This window comes from Podarcis raffonei, chromosome 8 (genome assembly GCF_027172205.1).
Source record: "Podarcis raffonei isolate rPodRaf1 chromosome 8, rPodRaf1.pri, whole genome shotgun sequence".
In the NCBI taxonomy this organism is placed as follows: Eukaryota; Metazoa; Chordata; class Lepidosauria; order Squamata; family Lacertidae; genus Podarcis; species Podarcis raffonei.
The window spans coordinates 74,715,966-74,731,489 of NC_070609.1; the positions used below are offsets into that span (position 1 = coordinate 74,715,966).

Consider the following 15,524-nt stretch of genomic DNA (forward strand, 5'->3'; position numbering starts at 1 on the left):
AATGTCATTTTTATTTTCTGTTGCTTTCCTAATGATCCCTAGCATGGAATTTGCCTTTTTCACGGGCTGCCATTACTGATATTTGTAAACCACACTGAGAGCCCTTTTCCTTCCCTAGCAGAAGAGCAGAAAAGAGCATGTTTTTAAAAGAATGAAGAATAAACAAGAGTGCAGAGGGCTAGAGTCTTTAAAAAGACATTTTAACTCAATACAGTGGTACCTTGGGTTAAGAATTTAATTCATTCTGGAGGTCCGTTCTTAACCTGAAACTGTTCTTAACCTGAAGCACCACTTTAGGTAATGGGGCCTCCTGCTGCTGCCGCACTGCTGGAACACGATTTCTGTTCTCATCCTGAAGCAAAATTCTTAACCCGAGGTACTATTTCTGGGTTAGCGGAGTCTGTAACCTGAAGTGTCTGTAACCCAAGGTACCACTGTACCTGCATAGGCTTGTGCAAATAATATGCACAGACAGCTGGGTGGATTTTATGAGCTGAATATTGTCACCTGTTCCTTGCTTTCCTGCATGTCAAGTAATTCAGTGCTATGTAAGTTTGCTTTCTTTTGGCCGAGACTTTAAAAGCTTTTGTTGTTGTAAAATTTGCTATACATACAACTTTGCAAGTCGCCAAAGCCTGCACACAGAGTGTTTGGCTCTCTCCCAAACTTCAACTGCTGATTGTCACATATCCCTGCACCCTCCTCTCTGACAGGGTTGCCACTTTCCCCAAGCTCTGATGGGCATCTCATTCCAAAACAGAGAGATCCCCAGTTATCAGGAGACCATCTCCTACCCATTAGCTCCTATTGATGGAAACATCAGTCAAGCCCCCCCCCAACTATTAACCTCCAGTCTTTGTAGCAAGGGAATGGTATGCCACCATTTAACTGTCTATGAAAAACCAGAGGTTCGATTACCAGAGGAAGGTGGAAATCAAGACACACTCTGGAAATGATGCTTTCTGATCAGGAAGCTCTGCCCTGTAAGGAGCAATCAGTTCTAAATGTGCTTACTCAATAATAAGTGTTACTGAGCCTGACACCCTCTTTCAGTGCGATATGGATTGCAGCCTAAATCTCAAGATGCAAGAGGCCTGCCTCTGGTTTCTCATTCATGATTGAAATTTACTCTGCATGAAATTAGAGGCCCTCTCTTATTCCTTTTCTATGTTCTGGAGTTGAGTATCCCTGTCTGACAGCTAGTTTTAAACCTAGTGTTCCACTAGCATCTGGTTCTCTGAGATATACTGCTCCTATATATGGAGGCTTTGCTTAGCTTTCAGAGCTGTGCAGTTATTTATTACATTCATATTCCCTTTCTTGCAAGGAGCTCAAGGTGGCACGCTTGTGTCTTCCCCCTTTCCTACTTTTTATCCTTACAACAACCCTGTGAGGTGGTTTATGTTGAGAGCAACTGTCCCTGTCTTTTCCAAGGAGAACTAAAAGAGTGCTCTTCCCTCACCTGCTTCCTGGTCTGCTTTTCGGTACCAGAGCTCAGCACCAGCAAATGCAAAAAGACTACTGTACCTCTGAGCACATGCAGAATGCACCTGAATCACCACAGTTTTTTTCTCCTGGCCCACAGAGATGTTGAACCTGGGACGTTCTGTGTTCAAAGCTAATACTGAGCTAAGGTCTTTCCTTGGAAGTAAGCCTCATTTGAACGCAGAGAGACTTTTACCTCCGAGTAAACATGGCTAGGGATGCGGGTGCCGCTGTGGGTTAAACCACAGAGCCTAGGACCTGCCGATCAGAAAGTCAGAGGTTCGAATCCCCGCGACGGGGTGAGCTCCTGTTGCTCAGTCCCAGCTCCTGCCAACCTAGCAGTTCGAAAGCACGTCAGAGTGCAAGTAGATAAATAGGTATAGCTTTGGCGGGAAGGTAAACGGCATTTCCGTGCGCTATTCTGGTTCACCAGAAGCGGCTTAGTCATTCTGGCCACATGACCTGGAAGCTGTACGCCAGCTCCCTCGGCCAATAAAGCGAGATGAGCGCCGCAACGCCAGAGTCGGTCACGACTGGACCTAATGGTCAGGGGTCCCTTTACCTAAACATGGCTAAGAGTATGTTGTAAACATAGCTGAGCATCAAGTGCCATTGACTTCCATAGAATTTACTGCCAGGGAGGTGTGCATCATTGGATCTCAACCTTCTTGTCTATATATAGCTGACCTGTACGTAAACGTATTGATTATAAAGAATTTGCTCCCAAGAAAAGCATGCACTGAACTGCATTGCAGCCTTGCTCCTTATGGGTTCGATCCTCAACTGCCCATTATCGAGTTCAATGGCGTTTACACTCGGTTAAGCATGCTTTGCAATTGTACTAAGTAGCTGGTATACTCAGAGTAGATTCATTGAAATTAATGGTCCTGAGGCAGAGTAGTGTAGTGGTTAGAGTGTTGAACTAGGACACCGAAGACCAGCTGCTGCCTCACAACCTAACCTACCTCACAACGTTGTTGTGGGGATAAAATGGGGGGGACACAACCATATACACCACCTTGAGCTCCTTGGAGGAAAAGGTAGGCTATAAATGGAGTAAATAAATAAGCCGATGCCATGAATTTCAACGGGTCTACTCTTTAGTAGAAGTTACTTGGATCCGATCTTAAGACTGCAACCCGATCTGCATTGGTAACTTGGAGGCAAGTTCCACGAAAACGCGACGGCGGGGCTTACTCCCGAGTAAATCGGCTTAGTTCTATGCGCCGTGTGAACCTACCTTGAGCGCCTACATTCCTAAAACCTTTATTCCCACGTAAGGGTGTGCCCTTTCGGATGACTTCGACGGTGACTACGGCGATTATTATTATCGATCTCATTTAAAAAATCGTTTCCCACGGAGCATCTCATCAAAGCAATTAAGCTCGCCACGCAGGAATACCATCCAGAAAACAGTTAATTACTATCTATTTCCTCTGTGAATCGTTTCCCACGGAACATCTTAGACCAGTTGTTTCCGCCACAAAAACACCTCGACGACAATTGCATCTCTGAAAAAACAACTGTAACTATTTGCATAGAATGAAAACAACAGCAACTATCGCCCACGCCAGGGATGGACAGCGTGGCGCCCACCCGATATTGCTCGGGCTCCCGAACGCCTAGCGGTATCCCAGCGGCTTGCATGCCCAGTAGTCAGGGACGGTGGGAGTTGTAGTCCCAATATACCCCTGGAGTATGCACTCGTAGTCCTTTATTCTATCCCACCTTTTTCTCCCAAAGTGCTAAAGTAGGATGGCGTGGTTCTTCCCCCAACCCATTTAATCTCCACAACAACCCTGCAGAGAGGCAGTGGCCGGTCCAAGATCCAGTAAGCTTTATGGCCAAGTGAGGGATTTTGAACCCAGGCCTCCCAGCTCCTAGTCCTGGGAACTGTAGTTTTCCTCGGAGTTACACTTCCCAGCACCCTTAACAAAGTACAGTTCCCAGTGGGGTTTTTGTTTTTTTTAAGGGAGCCATGTGCTTTCAGCGTCCTTTATTTATTTTACTCATTTATCACATTTCTATATGGCCTATATGGGTCCCCCCCTCCATTCATCCCCACATAACAACCCTGCGATGTAGGTCAGACTGAGAAGCAGCGGCCGGCCAAAGATCTTACCCAGTGGGAATGATGGCCGAGGGGGGCGGATTTGAACCCGGGACTCTAACCAGTGCACCGCACTGCCTTTCATATGCCGGGATTGCTTCAACATATGCTGCAATTCCCAGCTGACGCGTAAAGATGAACCCGTGCGGTTCCCATAGGAGTTTTACTCCCGGGGAAGGAAACGTGCGGGCACTGCATCGCTGGGATCCAGTCCTTTGCAATCGGCCGGCCCCTCCCCTCCTGCGCCCTGCCCTCTTGGTCTCCTTTAAGAGGAGGAGCTGGGCCGGGCAGCTGGGAGGTTATTTGGAGCCCATGTGACGCGACGCTGCTCGGCTTCTTAGTAGCGGAGACTCTGGCCTGGCGTCGGATTCAAGGCGGGGAGCGCTGGGAGTGAAGGCGATCCGAGAGACCCGGGGCTTCGCTGCCGCCTTCGTCGTCCACGGAGTTTGCAACCCACCCCGAGGTACATGCTCCGAGCTCGTGTGCATGCACGCACACACAGAGAGAGAGATTTGCAATATTGCTCGCAAGACTCTTTGGCCGCTTTGTTCAGGGTAGGAGGAGGAAAAAGAACCCAACTGTCCTGCAACCGCAGAGTTGACGATAAGCCTTATTTTGCAACCCCCGTCAACAAAACCTCTGATCCATGAGCAGGCTTCGGGAGGAATAATAATAAAAAAGATCTACCTCGGAATGGTGTGCCCCGGATTTGTTGGGAGGTAAGACCGGAAAGTGGTGGGATATATCCGCGAAAGGGAGTTGTGTTTTTCCCCCTGCCCCTCCCCTGTTACCGTAAACTTGGAGTCTCCTGATTCGGAGTCGCTGCCCCTTTAGCTGCGTGTGAATGCAGATCCTCTCCGGATCAATGGATTCGCTGAATGTTTGACTCGCCCAGATGTTGTTGTAAGGGGCTGAAAGTCCTTTAGCAAAATAAACATGCCCTTTTGCTTATTTCTTTGCTTTTGAAATGGCATAATGTTGAGACAGCAGTCTTGGGGACACTTCCTTGACTCTTAAAAAAGTCCTGTCCGTGTGTCTATTTTACTAAGTAAGTACAGGATCGTGCTATGAATGCTCTTGCAGAAAGAAGTGCGCTGTGGGATAATTTTGGAGCTGACAAACCCTGGGATGGCCTTATGCATGTTCCAAAAAGTTGAGCAAATTGGCGATTTGGTGTGTGTGTTTGCTAAAAGCCAGGAAAAACATTTATTTCTTCCTACTCGTGGCTGCCTGTATAACCGATACCTGAAAGCACTTCTAGGAACTTGGGAGCAGCTGCTTTCTTCTAAGTCAGATCTTTGCTCAGTATTGTCTGCTCTGGCTGGCAGCTGTTCCTCTGGGGATTCTGTCTTCCCAGCCCCGCTTGGAGAGGCTGAGAATTGTACCTGTGGCATGCAGAGCTAAGCGTTCTCCCGCTGAGCCACAGTTCTTCTCATTGGGAGTTTTGATTCCCATTGATCATAGACTCTCCCATTGAAATTGTAATCGGAAAGGGTGACAGCTGGATCTCACTCTGGGCGTGTAGTTTTTATTAGATCTTAGCACGACTAGAAATGGCAGCACTTTGACAGATATTTCAGGCATTCTCGAGGTCTCTTAAAACAGTTGCTCTTACAGAAGCAAACTTGACTTGACTCTCAGATGCTCATGTGGGCACTTTTCCCCCTTTCTGCCTGCTCAATCTTCCCATCAACCTTGCGAGGTAGGCCTCTGGGGAGCCACCGTTCGCACCGGTGTCTGGTTTCTGCATCCTCTCTGGAACTGGCCTACTTGAGAAAACACTTCTGAAAAAGCATTTGGTGCCATCGTCATGTTTCCCAGACCCTGGGAACCTTCCAAACTTCGGATGCTTTTCCATTCTCTCTCTACATCTGGAGAATGACTTGCCCCAGGCCACCCACCAAGCCACTGGGCTGAGCTGGGGATCCAGCTGCCCTGCTGCTGAATCCCTATAGAAAGGGGCTCGGAAATATCCCCGTGGGCTTTGCTTGTTTGGGGCAGGAGTGGAGTGAAGGGAGGAGAAGAACCAGCATTTGAAAAGTTGGAGCCTGCCTGATTGCTTTTGCAAAAGCGTCTGCTGTTACCCAGGAGCACCAGATGTTTTTGTTTAGACCGCAGCTCCCATCAGCCTGGGGCCTTTTCTTCGGCATCCTTTACCTGTGTCCCAAATTGAGCTCATGGGGCAGCTGTGTAGCTTGGGGGCAGAGCACATGCTTTTCATGCAGAATGTCCCACTTCCAATCCCCTGCCTCCCCAGGCAGGCCTGGGAGAGACTCCCTGTTGGAAAGCCTGGCGGACTGCTGCCAGTCAGTGCAGGCAATGCTAAGCAAGGTGGTCAGAGGTCCTGACTTCTCCCATCAGTTCTGCGAGACAGAGAGGTTACAGTGAGCGATTTGCCTGCCCTTGCGCCCTTTATGACACCCCGCCACACACACTTGGCTTCTTTCTCCAAAGTGTGTGTCGGGGATGGGATCCCTATTTTGTATGTCTATTTCTATTAACCAGGTTAGCTTTTAGTTGATTGAATTTGACTGGATCTGCAGGTAAGGGTTGTTTTTTTTACAAAAAATTTCAGAAGTAGAAAGCATAAAAAGGTGTTTACATGACAGGTAGCCAATGTGGTGACTTACAGGTGTTGCTGGACTACAACTCCCATTGCCCCTGACTATTGGCCACGCTCATTGGGGTGGATGGGAGTTGTTAGTTCACCACCATCGCAAAGGCAGCAGATTCCCTCGCTGCGAGAAGCCAAGTTACAGGGAACCAGGCAGAGGGCCTTCTCCGTAGTGGCACCCACCCTGTGGAAAACCCTCCCACCAGATGTCAAAGAGAAAAACAACCACCAGACTTTTAGAAGACATCTGAAGGCAGCCCTGTTTAGGGAAGCTTTTAATGTTTAATAGACTATTGTACAGTGGTACCTCGGGTTACAGACGCTTCAGGTTACAGACTCCGCTAACACAGAAATAGTACCTTGGGTTAAGAACTTTGCTCCAGGATGAGAACAGAAATTGCGCTGCGGTGGCATGGTGGCAGTGGGAGGCCCCATTAGCTAAAGTGGTACTTCAGGTTAAGAACAGTTTCACGTTAAGAACGGACTCCAGAACAAATTAAGTTCTTAACCAGAGGTACCACTATATTTTAATATTCTGTTGGAAGCCGCCCAGAGTGGCTGGGGAAACCCAGCCAGATGGGCAGGGTATAAATAACAAATTATTATTATCATTATTCCCGGCCATGTTTGATTAAATTAAAAGCCAGAGCAGGCACTCGTGCAGAGATACAACAGTGAGCCTCCTTTTTCTGGATGGTGCTCCCAGCTCCAAGGAGCCTTTAGACCAGAACCTGTGGACCCTCTGGGTGCTGCTGATATAAAACTCACACCATTCCAGACCATTGAGTATGCTGACTGGGTCTGATGGGAATTGGAGTCCAACATTAGGAGATCCAGAGTTCCCCACTTCTAATTTAGATGGTGAATGTACTTGTCCTGAATATATTGTTGAGGAAAGGCATTCCTTTATAGATGTGAAGGCAGGGATGCCTCTCCTAGGACAAATACATTGAATTACTTGCATGGGGGTGGGGAGGAATCTGCCTGATTTTAGGGGAACTTTTTCAAAGATTTTCTATTCATCTAGTAGCTGAAGTGGTTTGAAACATCACAGCCCTATTCCCCCCCCCCCATATCACATATTAAGAGAGAATATATATTGTCTTTCTCGTATAGATATAGAAAATACATTTGTTTTGTAAAAAAGAAAAACAAACCATAGTGTGGAAAACCATAGCTTCTGCCCTTGAGGTGTGTGTCCAATGAAAGTATTCTGCTAGGACCCAACACTTTGCCAGTGGTTCCTTTGCCAACCTGGTGCCCTCCAGATGTTTCAGAAGTGAGAGCCCATTAGGGGTGGGTGATTTCTGGTTTGCTACATCGCGATATATCACCAGCTAAACATGGTTCAGTGGAACAATGTAGAGGCGAGTCCATCAACTGTGTCTGAGGCTGGTGGAAGTTGTGGTCCAAAACATCTGCACCACATCTTGCTGGCCTGGCCCTGCATGTAGTATAAGGAAGACTGATCTGTCAGCTAGGATGCTTCCCGTTCAGGTCCTGTTCATGCTGCCTTGTCGACTGAATTTGTGCCAGTTGCTCTCAGCAGTACAACAGCTTTATAGGTATTGAAGCCATGGCATGTGAAGGAGTCCAAACCACTTGAAAGATAAGGGGACAGAGCATCTGCTTTGCATGCAGAAGGTCCCAGGTTCAAACTCCAGTGTTTCCAGGTAGGGCTGGGAAAGAGTCCTGGCTGAAACCCTGGTGAGCTGCTGCCAGCCAGTGTAAACAATATTGAACTAGATGGACAACTTGCCTGACTTGGTATAAGGCAGTTTCCTATGTTCCTTGAAGCCAGATGCCCAAATCACTACCTCTTTCTCTCACCTTCCAAACATTAATCTGCGAACTTCCCTGAGACCCCCAGGTATAGGGCGGTATATAAAATCAATTATTATTATTTAATTAATAAATACAGTATTTTTCTGTGTATAACACGCCCCCATGTATAAGACGCCCCCCCCCCTATTTTGGGGGACTCCAAATTGAGAAAATGGAGGGAGATTGTATCCGTGTAGAAGACGGCCCACAATTTTGAAAAGAATTTTTAAATTAAAAAAACCTAGTCTTATACACAGAAAAGTACGGTAATTTACGACCTTGTAGCCTTGAGAGAGGAGTCAAGCGCATGATACTTCTTGTGAAAATCTGGCTTCTAATTTTTTTTTAAAAAAATTGCCGTTCTGCTGTTGGATTGTCTCTAACTTTTAAGTCCTGCTCCAAGTAGACCCATTGAAATGAATGGGGCTAGAGGTGGTTCCTGGCCATTTTGAGGGGTCTGCTAGTGAGTAGGACTAGCAGTGAGTACACCCGGTTGTCTCACCCATCTTGCAGTGCTGACCTGATGAAGGTGCCAGAGGCCATTCTTCTCGTGAGAAATTTGCAGCTGAGGTTTGGGAGGGCGCCCTGTAATTGTCCCCAACGATTAGCTGCAGGGTTGAGCAACAGCATGCTTCGTTTTATCGGCAGGCCGGGACAATTAGTGTGTTGCAGAGAAACACTTCCCAGCCAGAGGTCAGGGCATTCTGCAGGTGAGATCGCTTCAGCTTTCAGAGTAAAACAGAAACAAACAAAAGTCCGACCTCGAAGGGAGAGCAGTATTTATTTAGTATGTGTGCTGAGTCACAGAGGGGTCCGGGTGACAGATCTAAGAAATCTTCTGGAGAAAGAATGCCATTCGGCCAATTTCGCAATGCGCCCTAGTCACAGCAGCACAGGAAACGTGCCTTCTATTGAGTCAAGCGAATGGTCCATCTAGTTCAGTGTCAACTACACTGACCGGGAGCGGCCCTTTCAGCTGGGGCAGAGAAATCCTGGTTCTGAGAGCTGCCTGGGAAGCTGGCGTGTTGTACGTTCACTTACAAGCGCAGGGGCGTCTCTGGCCCTCCAAACCTTTCCGTGCGACCCCTGGAGTTCTCTCCAGGCCACGCCCCTCGTCACACTCTCCATAGGAACCTAGGAAAAGCTTGACTTAGACCCTTGGTCCATCCAGCTAGCTCTATTGGGGGCAAGAGAATCCAGCGAGAACTTTCTCTTCCTGTAACTTCAGGTCTGGCAGTAGACGCATTTAAATAAAACCTGAAAAGGCCTTTGTCTTAGAGTTGGAGAACAGCATGTCTTATCCGAGGAACAAGACAAGTGTGCTAATTTATTACTAGGAAGCAAGATGTGATCTTTGGTTCGTTCTTTCTCTCTCTCTCCCTGTCCTGTCCCGAACCCAGATGACCCTGGTTTCCTTGTGTGACTTGCAGGGCCTCTAATTGCTTCTGTGCCTGGTTTCCCCTCTTCCTCTATACTGTCTTGTGCAATGCATGGCTCTGGGTGGGGCATGCACCCTCCTCCAGCGCACCATGTGCAATGCTCAGTGCAAATGGCGCTCTTAAACCTGTCGGATGAACGGCTCACATCAGCAGATGGGCATAGGCGTCAGGCCAAAGGGGGTCCATGTAGCTAGGGACCCTGTCCTCACAGTCGCCAGCCACATGCCCCAGTGGGAAGCAGGACCTGAGCGCATCAGAATTCTCCCCACCTGTGATTCTCAGCAAACAGGGTTCAGAGGCACAGAGTGCAGGTTGATCAAACATAGCCGTTGTGGTCCGTAGATTTCTCCACGGACCTTTGTAATCCTCCTTTAAAGCCATCACTACATGTCAAGGGAGGAACGCGGGTGGCGCTGTGGGTTAAACCACAGAGCCTAGGACTCGCCGATCAGAAGGTCGGCGGTTCGAATCCCCGCAACGGGGTGAGCTCCCATTGCTCGGTTCCAGCTCCTGCCAACCTAGCAGTTCGAAAGCACGTCAAAGTGCAAGCAGATAAATAGGTACCGCTCCAGCGGAAGGAAACCGTGCGCTGCTCTGGCTCGCCAGAAGCGGCTTAGTCATGCTGGCCAAATGACCCGGAAGCTGTATGCCGACTCCCTTGGCCAGTAAAGCGAGATGAGCGCTGCAACCCCAGAGTTGGTCACGATAGGACCTAATGGTCAGGGGTCCCTTTACCTTTACCTTACATGTCAAGGGAGTGAATTCCATAACTATGCGCTATGCTAAAAAACAAAAGCCTGTCATGGATTTCCCACAGTTCAGCTTCACTGAATGATCCTAATCTTATGAGGGAGAAGCACGTCTCTCCGTTTTTCATGTTGATCTTTACTAAACCTTGATTGTGTGGGTGTATCTGTCCTGACCTGTTTATTTATAACCCATCTCTTTCTGCAAGGAGCTAAAGGTGGTGTGCATGGTTCTCCCCCTCCTCATTTAATCCCCACACAACAACCCTGCGAGGCAGGGATTGGCCCAAGGTCACACTCAGAGAGTTTCATGGCCAGTTAGGGGATTTGAATCCTGGTCTCCCTGGTCCCAGTCCAATACAGTGGTACCTCAGGTTACATATGCTTCAGGTTACAGACTCCGCTAACCCAGAAATAGTGCTTCAGGTTAAGAACTTTGCTTCAGGATGAGAACAGAAATCGCGTGGCAGTGGGAGGTCCCATTAGTTAAAGTGGTGCTTCAGGTTAAGAACAGTTTCAGGTTAAGAACGGACCTCCGGAACGAATTAAATACTTAACCCGAGGTACCACTGTAATGCAACCGCTGCAACTTTAATAAAACCTATGGGGGAAAACCAAAACAAACTCCAGCTCCCAGAATCCTTTGGGGGGAAGCCATTGCTGCTTAAAGTCACATGACATTGCTTTTAGCATAGAGTGCAGATGGGCAACTGGAGGGGGTTTAAAGGAAGAGTTGCGATTCCATGGAAAAGCAAAAACGGGGGGAATGTTTGGTGGATGTTTGGAGGCTGCGGCTGACACGTTCCAAATGAATTTCTGTCTTGTCTCTTCTTGCTACTTAAATGCACACTTATGGCAAGGAATCGTGCATCCCAGACTCAATAGTGCAGCAGTCGTGAACAGTGACCCTGCTGTGCCATCTGCACCTTTGGCTGTGGGTGTGCTCTTGTGTTGTTGTTGTTTTGGCAGGGGGAGGTTTGTTCAGTCTTGCTTCAATGCATCCCTGCAGAAGAACGCAAAAAGAGGCTGCTGGATCAGGCCAGTGGCCCATGCAGTTCAGCATCCTGTTCTTTCAAAGGCCATGTAGGTTTCCCACTGAAACATCTGGACCTGATCAGAAGACATCACTCTCCCCTGGTTTCCAGCATCTGGTATTCAGAAGCATTCCTGCCTCCAACTACAGAGGGTAGAGCTTAGCCATCCTGGCTAGTAGCTGTCAATAGCTTTCTCCATGAATTTGTCTAAGCCACCCTGCTTAGTGGCCATCCTTGTGGGAGGGAGTTCCACAGTTGAACAATAAGTCATTTCCCCCCCCCCATCTGCCCTGAATCCTCCATTATTCAACCTCACTCGATGTCCACAATTTCTTGTGTTACGATAGAGAAATAAAAACTTGCTCCCTATCCACTTTCTCTGCACCGCCACCTCTTCTATCATGTCATCTCTTACATGCCTTTGAATCTACTTAGAGATGCAACAGGCTTGGAATAACTATCAAACTAAGCTGGGGGTTCCCAAAACTGTGGTTCAGAGACCACCAATGACCCACAAGCTTCATTCAGGGGGTCTGTGGCATGCCTGCATCAAATATTTGTATTAGATTTCTTAGACATTGAATTTTATTACATCACAATTTGATTTGCGGGATGCACATCGTAATGCGATAAGACTGCAATATATGGGAAATAAAAGGAGCAATAAAAAATGCAGTTACAAATCATACAGTTCCTAGCACAGAGTGTTACAACTATTACAGCAGGCAGCAAAATTGTTAAGTCGTTCACTAAGACCACCTGCAATTTTCAATTGCTTTGTGGGTGCAGAAAAGTTTGAGAACTGCTAGGCTAGGTCATTTTGTAAAAAAAATGGTTAGCTGAGTGTCCTCTCCCCTTGGTTTTGCTTTTCTACAAAGATTTTTGGTGGGAGGCATTTGCACAATAGAAAATAGTCCACTGTAGACAAAACAATGAAATGGTATGTCCTTTATAACAATAAGCAAGATATTTTTAAAAGGAACATCAACAGGTGGTTGTGATGGAGTTCTATTGCAAACATCTGCAGATGCGTCAGGGATATTAATCAGAAGCTAATGTCAATTCCGGAGGGGCCATAGCTCAGTTGGTAAAGCATCTGCTTTGCAGACAGAAGGTCCCAGGTTCAATCCCTGGCATCTCCAGGTAGAACTCGGAACATCTCCTGCGTGAAACCCTGGAGAGCTGCTGCCAGCCAGTGTAGGCAATACTGAGTTAGGTGGACCGACAATCTGACTCAGCGTTATGCACCTTCCTATGTTCTTAATAAATATGGTGTTGAAGACTGAAAGAAAGCAGCAAGCCAGGTGAATCAGCAGCTCCAAGCCGTGTGGGACAGTCCTGGCACCACCACCAAGAAGCCATTGCCTATTGTGCCTCAGCCCTATGAATGCCAGTTTTTGTGTGGTGCATGGATCCTTCTGCTAGAGTTTGCAACAAATTACATCAGGCAGCTTTTCTTCTGGTTAATGCCTGATGCTAAACCGTGGTTTGTTTAAGCTGTGGTTTATTTTAACAGCCCATGTTTCTCCAAGGTTTGGGTCGTTTTTCAGCTCCTCATGCCTTTGTAGCTTGGCGTGAGTCTGTGGCAAGATGGGAGGGGGGCATTGTTAAGGGATGGTACTGGGTTCACATGTAACAACTTGGCCACAATTAGGCAAATCAAGACTAATCAACTGGCAACAAGCCATGGTTTGAGATTGTGGTTTGTTAGCAGTAAGCAAGCCATAGCTAAGCTCATGGGTAGACAGACTAAGGCCTGGGGGCCGGATGAGGCCCAATTGCCTTCTAAATCCGGCTGGTGGATGGTCCGGGAATCAGCATGTTTTTACATGAGTAGAATGTATTTATTTAAAATGCATCTCTGGGTTCTTTGTGGGGCATAGGAATTCGTTCATTTCCCCCCCCCCCAAAAAAAAATATAGTCTGGCCCCCCACAAGGTCTGAGGGACAGTGGACCAGCCCCCTGCTGAAAAAGTTTGCTGACCCCTGGGCCTAAGCTATTGGGCAGGGTTCATGCATGGCACTAAGCTGTAGTCTAACAAACCATTGTTTAGTGTGGCATGCAAACCAGGCAACTTGATTGGTTGGCAGGCTCACCATACTTCCATTTTAAGTCTCCCCCTTAAAAATAAATGATCCCACTGTTTGTGGAACAGAGGCTTGTTTATAGTTTAAAGTATCCCTGAAGCAGAGCATTAACTTGCATGAGTCTGACCCTTGGGCCATCTAACCCAGTGCTGTCTGCTCTGACAGGCAGCGACTCTCCAAAGTCTCAGGTAAACGGTCTTTCCTGGCACCTGTTATATGATCATCTTAACTAGAGACAAGAGGACTGAACCTTCAACCTTTGCTATGCAAAGCAAGTGCTTTCCTGCTGCCGGGGCAAGGAGCCCATTTACTGCTTAGCAAAGTGAATTTCCAAGGTGATGGATGCGAGGTGCTAAGAGCTCTTGAAAGCTGAGCGCTTTCCTGCGGTTGCACATGGAGCACTCGGTCAGCTTCCTGAGAACATTACCTTTTGACTTCCTTTCTTTTTTCTTTTTCTTTTCAAAGTATGCAAGATTCCAGCCTTTATTGATTAAAACAAAGACCTATGGAAGCATGTGACAGTGTGCAGGCATGCTAAACTGAATTCCTGCTGGATACGATTTTGATGCCTTGCCCTGAGGTTATTGGCATCTGTCTGTCTCAACAACGGAGGAGTGCTCCTTTTGGGGGTGAATCTGTTGGAAGGTTGCAACCTGCTGCGGATGTAGAGATGGAGACAGGAGAGACATGTTTTGTTGCAGCCAGGACAGATGAAAGCATCTTTTTGTGCTACTGCAGATGCACCTTGGCATTTGTCTCTGCACTCCTCTCAGCGATCATTCCTCCTTCGGTCAGCAAGAATAAGGATGTTGTCGCTTTCTGCAAAATAAGCTGGATTTTGCCACCTTGCCAGCACAGATTTCTCTCACCGTTGTGCAAGAATCTTTTCTTGCAGTTGTGATTGTTCTGGGTTGCCAATGCATATGCAAATCGGCCTTAATTTCCCCCCTTTTCCAGTGCGCCATGCTCACTAAAAAAAATAAACCTGATCGCTGCAGCCATCAGAATTTCCATTCTTTGGTTCTACAGGCACAGGTGTTGAGCAGAGCGCTTTATTCCCTTGGCTGGGGACAGCACACTGCTGTGTAAACAGTGTCCGCTTACAGGCCATCCCTCTAGAATGCAAAAGGTCACTCACAGCGATGGCCTGAAAACAAGATCAGGCAAGTTCATGCTGTGTGGGGCTGTGGTTGCGACAAGCCCCTTAGTTTCAGGACAGGGGCTCCCACTCAGGATGCCCTGGCCTTGGTCTAGCCTCCCGGCAAAGACCATGTGGTTTGTCTTCTACACTGATTTCTGTTTCAGCGGTAGTTTTACAACAGCCCTGTGAGGTATGGCATTATTCTATCCTTAGGCCCATGATGCAGTGCGATTTCTGAAACTGTGCAGGTGTGGCTCCATAATAGTGTCTGTCAATCTGAACTCTTTCAGTGGTTTATCACTGTAGATTGTGGCATCAGTGCAGTTGGTTTCATTTGGAATCATATACCCCCCTCAGTTAACTTTCTTGACCCTGGTAAAAGGCCTTATCCTAAAATGTATCCTGGAAGCCTTTCTGGTCTCTTAAGACTTTATGTAAAGATGAGCACAGTGATCTTGTGTTACAAGCAAAATTTAATTTGTGTTTCCTGTAAGAAGAATAGGTTCCACATAGAAAATAGTAAGATAAACTTTGAACTTGGCAAACAAAGATAACCAGTTAGTCATTTCTCACTAGGATTATATTATTTCAACTATCAGCTAAGCAAGGTAAACAGAATAACTAGCAGACAGGTACTTGTAGGAAATGGACGATAGAACAAAGGAATATGTGTCAGAACAAATTACTTATCCCAAATATCTTATATTGCAGGCTTCCTCAACCTCGGCCCTCCAGATGTTTTGAGACTGCAGTTCTCATCATCCCTGACCACTGGTCCTGCTAGCTAGGGATGATGGGAGTTGTAGGCCAAAAACATCTGGAGGGCCGAGGTTGAGGAAGCCTGTTATATTGCAACATTGCTATCTAATAAACCAACTTTATGGGGTTATAAGATTAAGGGTATGGGACGCGGGTGGCGCTGTGGGTAAAACCTCAGTGCCTAGGACTTGCCGATCGTATGGTCGGCGGTTCGAATCCCCGCGGCGGGGTGAGCTCCCTTCTTTCAGTCCCAGCTCCTAGCAGTTCGAAAGCACCCCCAAGTG

At 47.4% G+C, this 15,524-nt stretch overlaps 1 protein-coding gene across 1 annotated transcript in view; it reads left to right on the forward strand.

Moving 5' to 3' along the window:
- Positions 1 to 3,871: 3,871 nt before the first annotated feature.
- Positions 3,872 to 15,524, forward strand: part of SPSB1 (splA/ryanodine receptor domain and SOCS box containing 1) — a 37,277-nt gene continuing 25,624 nt past the window's right edge. The window contains exon 1 of the mRNA XM_053400870.1: positions 3,872 to 4,314. The gene's annotated coding sequence lies outside the window, so the exon portion shown is untranslated. The remainder of the gene's footprint in view (positions 4,315 to 15,524) is intronic.